Source organism: Choloepus didactylus, chromosome 3 (genome assembly GCF_015220235.1).
Source record: "Choloepus didactylus isolate mChoDid1 chromosome 3, mChoDid1.pri, whole genome shotgun sequence".
Classification (NCBI taxonomy): Eukaryota; Metazoa; Chordata; class Mammalia; order Pilosa; family Megalonychidae; genus Choloepus; species Choloepus didactylus.
The window spans coordinates 207,533,233-207,550,689 of NC_051309.1; the positions used below are offsets into that span (position 1 = coordinate 207,533,233).

General features: G+C 36.2%; 1 long non-coding RNA gene across 1 annotated transcript; it reads left to right on the forward strand.

The window, feature by feature from the left end:
* Window positions 1–809: 809 nt before the first annotated feature.
* Window positions 810–16,969, forward strand: LOC119528963. The gene is made up of 3 exons (XR_005215790.1): window positions 810–927; window positions 3,433–3,479; window positions 16,910–16,969. It is a non-coding gene; the product is annotated as an uncharacterized LOC119528963 (long non-coding RNA).
* The last annotated feature ends 488 nt before the right edge of the window (window positions 16,970–17,457 follow it).

Below are 17,457 nucleotides of genomic sequence, written 5' to 3' on the forward strand. Positions count from 1 at the left end.
CATCTTCAAACTACATTGGGTGGAATTGTTGCAGATTATAGCAATGTGTATACCGGGACACAATTTAGGTTTTGTATCTGGTAACTCAGTCACTTCTCCCTGCCTGCCCCCAACCTATTTATTATTGTTTTAGTCTTAAATACTTAGCTTAATTTAGAGGATTTTACATTTTGAAATCATATGTTTTTGATTTACAATTTCTTTCTTTATTAGTGTGGTATATTTGTTACAATTGGTGAAACCATATAATTATACTATTAACTATGGCCCATAGTTTATATTAGGAATCTGTTGAACAGTTTTATGTTTTGTTTTGCTTTTTAATTTTTATTCTGGTAAATACAACCTAAAATTTCCCATTTCATGCATTTTCAAATTTGCAATTCAGTGATATTAATTACATTCACAATTAAGTACCATCATCACCACCATCCATCCAATTAACGAAATTATCCATCACCCCAAGCAGAAATTCTGTACCAGTTAAATATTAGCTCTCCATTCCCCTCCCCCAATTAGCTGCTGGTAACATGTGGGGGGTTCCAAATATATGATTTTGTGTTTAGTTTCCTAGGCTGCTCAAGCAAACACCATGTGATGGGTAGGCTTAAAAAATGGGGCTTTACTAGCTTATGGTTTTGAGACTTGAAGAAAGTCCAATTCAAGGTGTTGTCAAGGTGATGCTTTCCCCCTGGACTCTGGAGTTCTGGGGCTGGCTGCCGGAGATCCCTGGGTTCCTCTGTCCCACAGCAAAGCACATGGTGGCATCTCCTGGTCTCTCCCTTCTCTTCCAGGTTCCATCAATATCCAGACTCTTGATTCCCGTGGCTGTCTCTCCCTCGGTCTGACTTTCATTCCACTTATAAAGGACTCCAGTAATAGGACTTGAAACCTCTCTTGATCGGGTTCGGCTGCACCTTAAATGAGGTAACCTCATCAAAAGATCCTATTTACAATGGGCTTACACCCACAGGAATAGATTAACTCTAAGAACATGTTTTCCTGGGGTACATACTGCTTCAAACCACCATATTTTGCATATTCTAATTATTTCATGTAAGTGAGATCATCAAATATTTGTCCTTTTGTATCAGGCTTATTTTATTCACCATTATGTTTTTAAGGTTCAAAAATGTGTCATAACTTTTTTTCCTTTTTCAGCTGAGTAATATCCCATTGTACATATATACCACATTGTGTTTATCTATTCATCTATTGATCGACACTTGGGTTGCACACATCTTGTGGCCAAGTATTTAGCAAAGTATTTGGTTCTTGAAAGTTTGTGGAATGAATACATTCAGTAAAATCAATGAAATAGTTAAATGCATCTATTCTCCTTCTAGTTCCCAAATGCAAGACTATGATTTAAAATGCCATCCCTGAAGCTAAGTGGCACCCACATTTTGCTACTTTATTAGCAATCAAACTGTGGCATTTCCTCTAACCACACTCTCACCATCAGCCATTTTATCATCTCTCTCTCTCTCTATATATATATATATATATACATAACAGAGTACAATGAACTTCATTTTGAAGATCTCTCAGATCAATCCACTTTTCCTATCACCTATACTATTCTAGTCCAACTACTGTCATCTCCCATTTGGATAAAATAAATATCAGTCTAAATAATTCCACTATGTCTACTTGTACCTCCTTCCATACTACTTTCTTCAGTGAAGCCAGAGTAATATTGGGAAAATGCAGATATGATCATAGCCAATCCCTTCAATGACTTCCCACTGCTCTGGGGAGAAAGACCATAATCTTAACCCCTATAAGATTATACGTGAACCCGCTCCTGCCAATCTCCCTAGCCTCGTGTCCTGATTCCCCCTTCACTCCATGAGCTGAGCCACACTCAGTTCCTTCAACATGCTAAGCTTCCTCTTAACTGTCTGCCTTTATATCTGCACTTCTCTCTTCCCTGTAATCCCTTACTCTCTGCACCACCACCCTTCCTAGTTCAGGCCTCCTCATTCCTTAGAGATCAGCTGAAATTTTCCTCTTCCAAGAAGGACTTCCCTGTTCTTTAAATTAAGTCTGGTTTCCCTACTCTCGCAACACCTGTACTTTTCCTTTAATACCACTCACCAAAAATTACAATCGCATACTGATAAATGTGATTATTTAATTAATATCTGTCTCCCCTACTAAGTTAAAAGCCCCATAAAGGTTCAGACTGTTTTGCCAAACAATATCACTAAATGACCACGGTAGGGCCAGACACAGAGTAGGTACTCCTAAAATATTTGTTGAACAAATTAATAAACCTCCAGCAGAACCAAAACGAATAATCATGAATATAGCAAATACTAAGATCATGAACTGATACTAAAATTAAAGACAAGGGGGAACATTTTACTAGGTCATCACGCTGAAAGTTGAAACTGGGAAGTCAGAGCTGTTTAAAATTTAAACACAGATTAAATATCTGGAATTTGATTAAAAAGTTAAGGGAACTGAGTAGATTCATTAAGCATGTCCTCAGTAATTTCCATTTCCCCAAACATTTTTGGAATAGCCAAGAACAACAGAGTTGTAAAAGAAACTCACAAAGGAGAAACTGGTTAGCAGTTGTGTCATTAACACAAGAATTGACTGGGCACATATAAGGCTCAGAGTATTCCACTATAACTCTGCAAAGATTTGTAAAGAGGGCAGGAGCTGAGCACAACCAGCTCGGCCAACATGGTAGTGATATGTGGAAAGGAAGAGTCAAAATTGAATAATCAAGTAGGATATTCAAACTATGTGTCCCTTTGGTAATAGTTACTAGTGCATATCATATAAAGTAATTTATAATGATCAGAAATACATGAAATCATTTTAAGCATGTGTTTGAGTACAAGGCAGTTTGTGAGTGAGAGAAAGGGCTGGATAAATCAGGGAAGCCTACATAAAAGAGACAGGAGCCTTGATTCACAGCTTAGGAGTATGGAGTTCTTCCATGTGGGGGGAATAGTCTGAACAAAGATTTTTATGTGAAAATTAGATAAACATTTTTTTCTATTCTTAGAAGCACTGCTTACTTCATGCTTAGGGAATTAGAAAATTAACAGCATCTTGGATAATTCAACTGACAGCTACCACACAGACTAAGTCACATGTAGATGACCAGTGCCAACTTACTGGCTGTTTCCAACAGAACTGTATATTTTTAAGGTTAAAAATTTCCCTAAATAACAAAAGGAAGGAATGCTGGAAGTGAAGCTTATGAAGGAGAAGAGGACCATTTTTAAAGAATATTTTATATACTATTTTGCAAATTCCTTGCCTGGGGTATATCCAATATTTAAGGGTTTTAATTTTACTTTTCCTATCCTTGGTTTTTTTAATATGAATGATAAAAATTGTAGTACCTTATTTCTCTGCTTACAATAAATATTTCTTTTAATCTTTGTTTTCTTTGTTGTTTTTTTGCAGGTTGCTTCTACTTCTCACCAATTGACTTAGAATGCCAAAGCAAATAGGTTGGTAATTGTGGTTTAATTCTCCTTATTCTATTCCAGATTGGCAAAAATGAAGAAAAGACAATATTTTGTCAGCTTCTGGCAGAGACACTTATGTTAGACAATCAATTATGTTGTTTTTGAAAAAGGAGATCTTAACATCTTACTTTTTCATCCCTACATAAAATAAATTTTAGACGATATGACCACCTATAATGCCAACTTCAATATCTAGAATTCCAGAAGTTGGATTTTTCTAAAGCAACTTAAATATTTTGTGTCCCTCTGGCTTTACAGAAAAAAAAAAGGTACCCATCTCCTAATTGAACATCTCCAGCATTCTCCATGTTACCTGCTCCCACCATGTTCTGATTTCCTAAAATCTCTGGAGTGCAAAATACCAGAAATGGATTGGCTTTTATAAACGGGATTTATTAGATTACAAAGTTACAGTTTTAAGGCCATAAAAGTGTCCAAACTAAGGCTTCAACAAGAGGATACCTTCACTGAAGAAAGGACAATGATGTCCAGAACACCTCTGTTAGCTGGGAAGGCATATGGCTGGAGTTTGCTGGTCATTTGCTCCTGGGTTCTGGTTTCAAAGCAGCTTTCTCCAAAACATCCCTGGGCTTCTATCTTGGCTTCCGTCTTTCAACTCCTGTGCATCCTTGCTTGTTCTCCCAGGGCGTTTCTCTCTAAGTGTCTGGGCATCCGCTTTTATCTTCTCCAGGGAAAACTCTGGCCTTCATCTCTTAGCTTAGATGCCCAAAATGTCTTTCTATCTGCATCTCCAAGCATCTGTGTCTGTGTCAGTCCCTGAGCTCTCTCTTAAGGACTCCAGTAAATTAGTCAAGACCCACCTTGAATAGGCGGGGTCACACATCCATGGAAATAGTCTAATCAAAAGATGTCACCCACAATTGGGTGGGTCACATCTCCATGGAAACAACCTAATCAAAAAATCCCACCCATAATAAGTTTGTACTCACAAGATTGGACTAAAAGAACATGGCTTCTGGGAGAGGGTGGGGCAAGATGGCAGAGTGGTGAGATGTAGGTTTTAGTTACTCCTCCAGGGCAGTAGGTAAAAAGCCAAGAACTGTGTGGACTGGACACTGGAGAGCAATTTGACTTTGGGCTTACTTCATATAACACTCACGAATGAGTGGAAAAGCTGAGATCAGTGGAACCTGTAAGTTCTCACAACCAGGGGACCCTTATCCCTCCCTGGCAGGCTGAGTCCCATGGGAGGAGGGGCCATTAGTGCTGGGAATGAGGAGGGAGAACTGCAGTTGAGGATCTGATTGAAACCTCAGATGGCTGATCCAAACTCCAAACATAGATAGACTGAGACCAGATGCCTGGGAATCTGGGAGCAGTCAGCTCAGCGGAGAGGAGATAGGGCTAGCAAAAACAACAAGGAAAACCCAAAAATAAAAGCAGAAAGTTTTTTGGAGTTCTGGTGAACATAGAACAGGGAAGGGCAGGGCTCAGGCAGAGTCAGGCTCATATGCAAATCCAGAAGGCAAGTTTCCTTGTCTGAAGAGCTGGTTTCTCTGCTTTCTTGATTGTCCCTTAATGGCTCTAATCTCCTTGCCTCTTAGCATTTTAATAGCCCATTAGATCTGCAAGGAGGACCCCCGTTTTTTTTGTTTGTTTTTTTTTTATAGAAAAATTTTTTTTAATTTTGATAAAATAAATTTCTCCTTTTTGGTCCCTCACAGAAATAAAAGTTTTAAAATACAGATAATACTACTTTTTACCTGGTATTCTGATTCACCTTTGTCTTCAATCAGTTTAGTCACATTTACCTCTTCAAGTGATTGATTCTTTCTTTAACTTCTTTAACAGTTGTTGTATGGAGTCATCTTTTTAGAATTAATGTTTCTTCTTTAACACTTTCAGAGCTGGAGAACTTTAACTTTGAGATTCATGTGTCACACAGACACCAAAGTTCCAGGGAGCTACTAGGTTACACACACAGAGTCAAGCATCTCAGCATTTAGAAATAATAATTGAAGCTTAGAAACAAAGGTGAGTGCTGCAAGAGCTTACAATCTAGGCCTTACTTCCCTTATGAGCAGCTTTTAAATTAAGTTGTTTCTAGAAATAATTAAAAAAAACATTTGACAAGTAACTTATTTTGTGGTTATTAATTACAGACTACAGCTGAAATTTTGTTCTATCTTTACATTTTTATCAGGGTTATGATAATTAACATGTAAAACATAATTTATAGATTTGCCTTGTTTTGCTTTCCAAGTCTTCTTTGTTGAAGATGAGTCTTCGACTTGTAGCTGACTGCATACATTTTTAGAGAAGTATCAGAGTAAAACAATGTAACAGACAAGAAAATTTGGTTGTTACTTTGACGTGTAATATTTTAAAAAAATAAAAAATATGATTATATCATTATACTGTTAATATTATGCAGACCAGTATCAGGACATAACATGGACAGTGAGAACATTGTTAAGTCTTTAAGAATCTTATACAATTTCTAAATACGTGGATAACATTTCACTCATACAAATTTAAGCAACAGAAGTTTAGAAAAATCTCTTTTAATTTCATAATACTTGCCAGACACTTCTTATGCAACTCATAATATATTAAATGAAACTCTTTTCAGCACCTCACCTTTTACAAGATGAAAGAACAAATCCTTTGTAACAGTGTGAAATCCTTGTAGGGTTTGATTTTAAATGTTAACATAGAGTATTTGCTTTTTAGGTAAATACTTAGATGGTTAAGAAAAACTTTTCCCAACTTTTCATCAAGAACAGACTAACAATTTAAGAAAATTTTGTTACTTTAACAGAGAGAAAACTAAAATTTGGTTTTGCATAAGTATACTATCCAATAAATAAGTTTATTAAATCTTAATCAGCATTGACTACAACAGATAAAATTTGTTCCTATAAACTTTCTATAACCTTTTATGTTCATTTAGATTTTGCCCTACACATTTCTGCTTTACATTCTGTGAAAACCAATCTCCCCTTAGTACAAAGGAACACCCTTAAATAAGCTTATTAAATTTTAGTCAGCATTGATTATGATAAACAAAATTCATTTTTATAAACTTTCTACAACTTTTTATATTTATTTGGGTCTTGTGTTATACTATTCCTGCTTCTCATTCTGTGAAAATTAGTTATTCTACTTTAGGACAAAACTGTATATATTTTTTAAACAAAGCACATCTTGCATACTTTATATATGTGAATACTTTAAGTTACTAAAAAGATTTTTGGAACTGTCTTTAAACATCTTTAAAATATAATTATTCTTAAAATAAAGTTTGTTATAATAATAACAATTTCATTAAACACAAACTTATATATTTTTATTATCTTAAAGATCTAACAGATATAGCACAAGTTTGTTTTATTTAGTAAACTTGTACAAATTTAGGGAGATCATACCCAAGTAGAATAAAATTGTATGCCTAATAATGATAGCTCATAGGGGATGGTTTCCAGAAATATTGTTTACTATTTTATCAGTATTTTTGTGAGATATGTTATGTGTAATTCTGGAATAGCTCTCTTGATAATAGTATAGTATCCAGTAGTGCAAAAACAAAAAAATGTTTTTCCCCCATTGGATGTTAAATACCTCTTTGTTTTTATAATGTCTTAAAATTATGAACAACTTCAAAAGCATACTGAATATCAGGCTTTGGAATATAGACCCCCGTTTTTTTAATTAACTTTTTCTTTTTTCTAAAACAATTACTCTAAGTGGCCCATTACAGAAAGCCTCAAAGACTTGTAATTTGGGCCCAGACAAGAGAAGAGCTAAGAGAGCTCTGAGACACAAGGCAATAAGTCCAGTGGCCAAGAAAATTCACTAAACACCACAACTTCCCAAGAAAAGGGGGGCATCCCCTTACAGCCATCTTCACAGTGGGCTGGGAACACTCCTGCCCAGACCCAGCCAGCACCACAGCCCAGAGTGGCCCCAAACAACCCATTGTGATGGGAAGTGTTTACAACAACACAGGCACACACCACAATATCAGGCGTGGACAATAGCCTTTCCCACATCCTCAGCTAATTTTCCCAGAGCTGGGAAGGTGGAGCTGTGTGAAAAGGGGGAAATTAACATGCCCATTCAGCTACCCTTTCAGCGACTGGGAATGCCCCTACACAGCCCTGTACCCCAGAACCTCCCTTGGGGGACAGCACACACCTGTGATGTAGCAGTCATCCCTCAGCACAGGACCTGAGGGACCCACTTGCAAGTCCCAGGGACCATACACCAATACAAAGGACTTGTGGGTCAGCAGCAGAAAAAAACTGTGAAAATACCGAACTGAAGTATTAGACTATTGCAACAACTTTAAATCTCCAGGAACACCTGGGAGATTTGATTATTAAAGCTGCCTCCCCTCCCTAACCACTCAGACACATGCCCCATATGCAGGGCGGGCAACATGACTACACATGCAAGCTCGGTGCACCAAGTGGAACCCACAAGACTCACACTCCCACTCACCACAAAAACAAAGTGGGGTAGAACTGGCTTTAGGGGAATAGGTGGCTCGTGGACACTACCTGCTAGTTAGTTAGAGAAAGTGTATTCCATGAAGCTGTAGATCTGAAAAATTAGAGATAAGGGTCTGAATCGGTCTACATATCCTAAAAGAATCCTATCAACTTAAGCAAATGCCAAGAGGCCAAAAACAAAAGCAAATTTTAAAGCATATGAAAAAAACAGACAATATGGATAACCCAAACCCAAACACCCAAATCAAAAGATCAGAGGAGACGGAGTACCTGGAGCAATTAATCAGAGAACTAAAGATGAACAATGAAAGCATGGCACAGGATATAAAGGACATGAAGAAGAGTACGGTACAGGATATAAATGACACGAAGAACACCCTAGAAGAGCATAAAGAAGAATTGCAAGAGTAAATAAAAAAAATAGACGCTCTTATGGAAACAAAAAAACTGCTGACCAAATTAAAAAGATTCCAGATATTCATAGTACAAGACCGGAGGAAGCTGAACAGTGAATCAGTGACCTGGAGAACGACAGGATGGAAAATTAAAGAACAAAAGAAAGAATGGGGAAAAAATCAAAAAAATCAAAATGGAACTCAGGGATATGTTAGATAAAATAAAATGTCCAAATATAAGACTCATTGGTGTTCCAGAGGGGGAACAGAAAGGTAAAGGTCTAGGAAGAGTATTCAAAGAAAGTGTTGGGGAAAACTTCCCAAACCTTCTAAACACCATAAATACACAAATCATAAATGACCAGCGAACTCCAAATAGAATAAATCCAAATAAACCCACTCCAAGACATATTCTGATTACACTGTCAAATACGGACAAGAAGGAGCAAATTCTGAAAGCAGCAAGAGAAAAGCAATTCACTACATACAAAGGAAACAGCATAAGACTAAGTAGTGACTACTCAGCAGCCACCATGGAGGCGAGAAGGCAGTGGCATGACATATTTAAAATTCTGAGCAAGAAAAATTTCCAACAAGAATTCTTTATCCAGCAAAGCTCTCCTTCAAATTTGAGGGAGAGCTTAAATTTTTTCACAGAAAAACAAATGCTGAGAGATTTTGATAACAAAAGACCAGCCCTACTTGAGATACTAAAGGAAGACCTACTGACAGAGAAACAAAGAAAGGAGAGAGATATATGGAGAAACGTTCAGTACTAAAGAGATTCAGGATGGGTACGTTAAAGGACATTGAGAGAGAGAGGGATAAAGCATATCTGACAAACATAAACCAAATGACAAGATGGCTGATTCAAGAAATACCTTCACAGCAATAATGTTGAATGTAAATTGATCAAACTCCGTAATCAAAAGATATAGATTGGCAGAATGAATCAAAAAAAAAAAAAAATGAACCATCAATGTGTTGCATACAAGAGACTCATTTTAAACACAGGGACACAAAGAAATTGAAAGTGAAAGGATGGAAAAACATATTTCATGCACGTTACAGCCAAAAGAAAGCAGGAGTAGCAATACTAATCTCAGATAGAATAGACTTTAAATGCAAGGATGTTATGAGAGACAAAGAAGGCCACTACATACTAATAAAAGGGGAAATTCAACAAGAAGAAATAACAATCATAAATGTTTATGCACCCAATCAAAGTGCCACAAAATACATGAGAGAAACACTGCCAAAACTAAAGGAAGCAATGGCTGTTTCCACAATAATTGTGGGACACTTCAACACATCACTCTCTCCTATAGATAGATTAATCAGATGGAAGACCAATAAGGAAACTGAAAACCTAAGCAATCTGATAAATGAATTGGATTTAACAGACATATATAGAACATTACATCTCAAATCACCAGGATACACATTCTTCTCTAGTGCTCACAGAACTTTCTCCAGAATAGATCATATGCTGGGACATAAAACAAGCCTCAATAAATTAAAAAAAAAAAAAATGAAATTATTGAAAGCACATTCTCTGACCACAATGGAATACAATTAGAAGTCAATAACCATCAGAGACTTAGAAAATTCACAAACACCAGCAAGTTAAACAGCACACTCCTAAACAATCAGTGGGTTAAAGAAGAAATAGCAAGAGAAATTGCTAAATATATAGAGACGAATGAAAATGAGAACACAACATACCAAAACCTATGGGATGCAGCAAAAGCGGTACTGAGGGGGAAATTTATAGCACTAAATGCATATATTAAAAAGGAAGAAAGAGCCAAAATCAAAGAACTAATGGATCAACTGAAGAAGCTAGAAAATGAGCAGCAAACTAACCCTAAACCAAGTAGAAGAAAAGAAGTAATAAGGATTAAAGCAGAAATAAATGACATAGAGAACAAAAAGCAATAGAGAGGATAAATAACACCAAAAGTTGGTTCTTTGAGAAGATCAACAAGATTGACAAGCCCCTAGCTAGACTGACAAAATCAAAAAGACAGAAGACCCATATAAACAAAATAATGAATGAGAAAGGTGACATTACTATGGATCCTGAAGAAATTTAAAAAATTATAAGAGGATACTATGAACAACTGTATAGCAACAAACTGTATATTGTAGAGGAAATAGACAATTTCCTGGAAACATATGAACAACCTAGACTGACCAGAGAAGAAACAGAAGACCTCAATCAACCAATCACAAGCAAAGAGATCCAATCAGTCAACAAAAAGCTTCCCACAAATAAATGTCCAGGGCCAGATGGTTTCACAGGGGAATTCTACCAAACTTTCCAAAAAGAACCGATACCAATCTTATTTAAACTCTTTCAAAACATCGAAGAAAATGGAACATGACCTAACTCATTTTATGAAACTAACATCAATCTAATACCAAAACCAGGCAAAGATGCTACAAAAAAGGAAAACTACAGGCCTATCTCCCTGATGAATATAGATGCAAAAATCCTCAACAAAATACTTGCAAATTGAATCCAAAGACACATTAAAAAAATCATACACCATGAGCAAGTGGGGTTCATTCCAGGCATGCAAGGATGGTTCATCAAAAGAAAATCAATCAATGTATTACAACACATTAACAAATCAAAAGGGAAAAATCAAATGATCATCTCAATAGATGCTGAAAAAGCATTCGACAAAATCCAACACCCCTTTTTGATCAAAAAGGTAGGAATTGAAGGAAACTTCCTCAATATGAGAAAGAGCATTTATGAAAAACCCACAGCCAGCATAGTACTCAATGGTGAGAGACTGAAAGCCTTCCCTCTAAGATCAGGAACAAGACAAGGATGCCCGCTATCACCACTGTTATTCAACATTGTGCTGGAAGTGCTAGCCAGGGCAATCTGGCAAAACAAAGAAATAAAAGGCATCCAAATTGGAAAGGAAGAAGTAAAGCTGTCATTGTTTGCAGATGATATGATCTTATATCTGGAAAACTCTGAGAAATCAATGATACAGCTACTAGAACTAATAAACAAAGTTAGCAAAGTAGCGGGATACAAGATTAATGCACATAAGTCAGTAACATTTCTATATGCTAGAAATGAACAAATTGACGAGACACTCAAGAAAAAGATACCATTTTCAATAAGAACTAAAAAAATCAAGTACCTAGGAATAAACTTAACCAAAGATGTAAAAGACCTATACAAAGAAAACTACATAACTCTACTAAAAGAAATAGAAAGGGACCTTAAAAGATGGAAAGCTAAATGTCATTTAGGAATGCTAAATGTCATTAAGATGTCAATTCTACCCAAACTCATCTACAGATTCAATGCAATCCCAATCAAAATTCCAACAACCTACTTCTCAGACTTGGAAAAGCTAGTTATCAAATTTATTTGGAAAGGGAAGATGCCTCGAATTGCTAAAAACACTCTAAAAAAGAAAAATGAAGTGAGAGGACTTACACTCCCTGACCTTGAAGCTTATTATAAAGCCACAGTAGTCAAAACAGCATGGTACTGGCACAAAGATAGACATATTGATCAATGGAATCAAATTGAGAATTCAGAGATAGACCCTCAGATCTATGGCCGACTGATCTTTGATAAGGCCCCCAAAGCCACTGAACTGGGACATAACAGTCTTTTCAACAAATGGGGCTGGGAGAGTTGGATATCCATATCCAAAAGAATGAAGGAGGATCCCTATCTCAGACCCTACACAAAAATTAACTCAAAGTGGATCAAAGCTCTCAATATAAAAGACAGTACCATAAAACTCCTAGAAGATAATGTAGGGAAACATCTTCGAGACCTTGTATTAGGTGGCCACTTCCTAGACTTTATACCCAAAGCACAAGCAACAAAAGAAAAAAAACAGATAAATGGGAACTCCTCAAGCTTAGAAGTTTCTGTACCTCAAAGGAATTTGTCAAAAAGGTGAAGAGGCAGCCACCTCAATGGGAAAAAATTTTTGGAAACAATGTATCTGACAAAAGACTGATATCTTGCATATATAAAGAAATCCTACAATTCAATGACAATACTACTGACCGTCTAATTAAAAAATGTGCAAAAGAAATGAAAAGACAGTTCTCTGAAGAGGAAATACAAATGGCCAAGACACATATGAAAAAATGTTTAGCTTCACTAGCTATCAGAGAGATGCAAATTAAGACCACAGTGAGACACCATCTCACACCAGTTAGAATGTCTGCCATTAAACAAACAGGAAACTACTTATGCTGGAGAGGATGTGGAGAAATTGGAACTCTTATTCATTGTTGGTGGGACTGTATAATGGTTCAGCCACTCTGGAAGTCAGTCTGGCAGTTCCCTAGAAAACTAGATATAGAGTTACCCTTCAATAAAGAGATTGCACTTCTTGGTATATACTTGGAAGATCTGAAAGCAGTGACACGAACAGATATCTGCACGCCAATGTTCATAGCAGCATTATTCACAATTGCCAAGAGATGGAAACAACCCAAATGTCCTTCAACAGATGAGTGGATAAATAAAATGTGGTATACACACATGATGGAATACTATGAGGCTGTAAGAAGGAATGATGTTGTGAAATATATGACAACATGGATGAAACTTGAAGTCATAATGCTGAGCGAAATAAGCCAGCCACAAAAAGAGAAATATTATACGCTACCACTAATGCGAACATTGAAAAATGTAAAATAAATGGTTTATAATGTAGAATGTAGGGGAACTAGCGATAGAGAGCAATTAAGGAAGGGGGAATGATAACCCAATATGCAAAGATAAGCTATCGTGGGTAAATTTAACAATCTGGGAATGCCCAGGAATGACTACGACCTGTTAATTTCTGGTGGGTATGGTAGGAACAAGTTCATAGAAATGTTGCTATATTAGGTTATTTTCTTGGGGTAGAGTAGGAACATTTTGGAAGTAAAGTAGTTATCTTAGGTTAGTTGTCTTTTTCTTACTCCCTTGTTATGGTTTTTTTGAAATGTTTTTTTTATTGTATGTTTTTTAAGAAAAATTTTTTTTGATATAGTAGATTTAAAAAAAAGTTAATTAAAAAAAAATGAAAAATATATGCAGAGCCCCCTTGGGGAGCCAGTGGAGAATGCAGGGGTGTTGGGCTTCCCCACCTCAATGGTTGCTGATGTGCTCACTGACGTAGGGGACTGGTGGTTTGATGGGCTGCACCCTCTACTACAGGACTTGCCTTTGGGAGGACTGTTGCTGCAAAGGAGGGGCTAGGTCTCCCTATAATTGTGCCTAAGAGCCTCCTCCCGAATGCCTCTTTGTTGCTCAGATGTGGCCCTCTCTCTCTAGCTAAGCCAACTTGAAAGGTGTAATCACTGCCCTCCTCCCCACTACGTGGGATCTGACACCCAGGGGAGTGAATCTCCCTGGCAACATGGAATATGACTCCTGGGGAGGAATCTAGACCCGGCATCGTGGGATGGAGAACATCTTCTTGACCAAAAAGGGGATGTGAAAGGAAATGAAATAAGCTTCAGTGGCAGAGAGATTCCAAAAGGAGCCGAGAGGTCACTCTGGTGGGCACTCTTACACACAATATAGACTACCCTTTTTAGGTTCTAATGAATTGGAATAGCTAGCAGTAAATACCTGAAACTATAAAACTACAACCAAGAATCCATGAATCTTGAAGACAATTGTATAAAAATGTAGCTTATGAGGGGTGACAATGTGATATGGACCACACTCCCCTTTGTCTAGTTTATGGATGGATGAGTAGAAAAACAGGGGAAGGAAAAAAATAAAACAAAAAGGCACCCATTGTTCTTTTTTACTTTAATTGTTCTTTTTCACTTTAATTTTTATTCTTATTATTTTTGTGTGTGTGGTAATGAAAATGCCAAAATTAATTTTGGTGTTGAATGCACAACTATATGATCGTACTGTAAACAACTGAATATACGCATTGTTTTGTATGACTGCATGGTATGTGAATATTTCTCAATAAAATGAATAAAAAAGAAAAGAACATGGCTTCTTTGGGGGACATAATAGATGCAAACTCGCACACCATGAACCAAATATATTGGCTCTGAAATTCAATTAGTATCAGTGTGTCTTGAATGGGGGTCATAGGCCTTGGTAGTTTTCTGCTGAGTACTCTGTTCCTGTTGTTTTTCCCCTCCCCAGCAAAGAAAAAGTGCCCTCTGTTCCAGTTTTACACCAATCAACCATGATTCCCTATGAATGTTGATTAGAAGTTGGAAAACAAGCTCAACATATACTTTGCATACCCTACCACCAGTTTCAAAATGATTTGCCATGCTTGGCCTGATATCTCAACTTCCTTTAGATCTTGACTTTTAAAGTGAAGAATTTGGAATACTTACTGTTTTTATTCCTTCCGTAATGACTCTCTTGATGCAGCAAATCACAGCACTTCAAAATAACAAGCTTCTCCATTCTCTTTATAAATTCACTTCGCACCTTTGGTGCTGGTATGATCTGACCCCTACATCGTCAAAGGTAAGGACATAAAATCTGTTTCCCACTGTGCTGCCCTGACCAAGCTGCTTTCCCCAGAGGGATTTTCTGCTCTACTATCTCCTCACCTATCTCTAGGGTTCTAAATGGTGAAGTGCTGTGGGTGCATTGCACTGTCTACAGCCAAAAAAATACAAGAATGCACTCAGGAGCTACAAGTGTAGATTTATGCTAATTCTAGAACACAGCCAATTTTTTAGACTATTTTTAGTTAAAGAGTGAAGTTTTTATCCGCATAACTTCAAAATATTGTTTCTGTCTTCTGACTGTGCATTGGATTGTGGAACTTCAGCTTTTTTCTTCCATTGGACAGAAAGATTAATTGGTTCTTGTTTTACCTCCTGGGATTTGTTGTTCTCTTTGCCATGCCTGGTGCTAATTTTGGATTGACAGTATCGCATTAAGGTTTTGTTTAAGACACAGACACATTTATAACTTTTCGAACATGAAAATGACTTGTTTTTATTTATTTTGGGGGGTGTAAATAAAGCATCATGATAAATAGAAATTTTCCCCCCCAAAATACTTTTTATTAAATAAGGTAATAATGTGTGCAAAATACTTACTACCTAATAGAAGCCTAAGAAGAAAAATCTATCTCCTAATCCAGCTAGGAATTATATAATAAAATTTGGGAAGTTAAACTTCTTACAAAGATTCAAAAAGTAAGGCATCTTCAGTTGCCTGAAATGAGGTTTTTATAGGTATTTGCAATTGGCTTTTGGGGTTCTTATTTCTATTTGAATGTTGATTAATTGTAGAGTATTAATTATAGAATACCAATCTAGAATTACATTTAATAATTAATAAAATCATAAAATGTTGATAAATTGATTACCATTATGTCATTATATTTGAGGGAGAATATTCATTACTTGTAAAACTGATTCTATACAAAGAAAATTAAGGTGGCAGCAGTTGCACAATCTATTTGTGGTCAATTTCTTTGCTAGTCTTATTTCTACCAAGTTAATATCTTGGTGGCTAAATGTACATCAGGTTTTTTTTAAACTCATACAATTTGCTTCCAGATTAAATCAATTTAAGATTCCAGATAAATGGCTGAAGTGGAAAGTTTTACCTTTGTTAGCAATAAATCAACAAATCCAATTAGGAAAATGTGTAACTTCAAAAATATGACAAGACGATATAGTCAGTTTTCAGTTTTATAGGTTCAGCAACTTAGGGGAGGTACACATAAAACAAGCTCAGATACATTATTCAAGAAGTGGGCCATAAAATTACACTGTTTAATCAGCAGAAAAGTTTTGTCAAGAGGATAAATTATGTAGACCCTGCAGGTATAATCTAAAACTGAGTCTTGGTGTGTAGTGTCCATAACAGCTTACCTTAAGGCCCAAAATGATGGGCTCTCCAAGGACTACAAGGTGGAGAAGAAAATCCCTCATACAAAGCTCATTGCATCTATTAACTCTCTTTTTTCTTAGAATAGTATAGATATGTGTGCATATATATAATTAACTAATGACTTCAGAGTGGAGATTGATTTTAATGTTAATAGAATACTTTTCTCTTAATTCTCTTAAGGTAATATATAATTTTATCAAATATGGTGACATTATTTGACTATTACGAAAAGTTTGTCTTTCAGAAATTTTATAATTTCATTTTAAAAGTATTTAGTACAGAACAGATATAGTTGCAGTCCATGAATAAGAAAACTTTGCTAATTTAAAATAAAAAGGTCTCAAAAAAGTATTGACTGATTTGAATTTTTAATAAAGTATTATTAAATAATAAATTAGCCTTCAAAGAGGAACTATGTATCTGTAAGGAACATTAAAAATTTTGATCATGTGAAGATATTATGCTAAATTATTTTATATTATCAGATGTTTAATACATGATTACTATGCAGTGCTTAACCTCTGTGAATACTGATCATGTCATAGTATAATAAGGTTTTAATCTTTATAGCTTAAAATTTGCTGAGCACTAAATAAGAGGAGATGGCCACGGGTTAGAACGAGGAAGGTTGATATTGTATTTCTTTCCCTTCTTTTGTAGGATTACCTCCAATCAGTTCACAAGTAAGGAGATCCTGTTGAGCACATTCTCTAAAGGAACAACAATTTGATGGTGACATGTTCAGTTTCATAAACAGGCGATGATTGATGGGGAGGTGCAAGGCCCTCTTGTCCCATTATATCTGGCCCATTTCAGACTTGTTTCCCCAGTGTGAACTTCTTTGGAGATGAAAGTACAAATGATCTCTGGACATTTGGGAATGTTAATTGACAAATGGAAACAGATACAAAGGTGAGTAATCAGTTCATCGGGGTCTAAAAAATATATGAGGAATAATTAATGGAATTGTAGATAATACAGTAGTTTGCAAATGGAGGAATTGAGAAAGGAGCAGTCCCAATCTAAAAAAGGCTGCCATATGCAAGAGGAAATGCTGCACAATAATTCCAGGTAGCTTTAAGGGCAGAAATAGGAACAATGGCTAGAAATTACAGGGACTTCAATGTATTTTAATATATATATATAAAAGATTTTGTGATTTCAGTGGTCCAACATGAAATGAGCCACCTTAGGAGATAATGTTACCT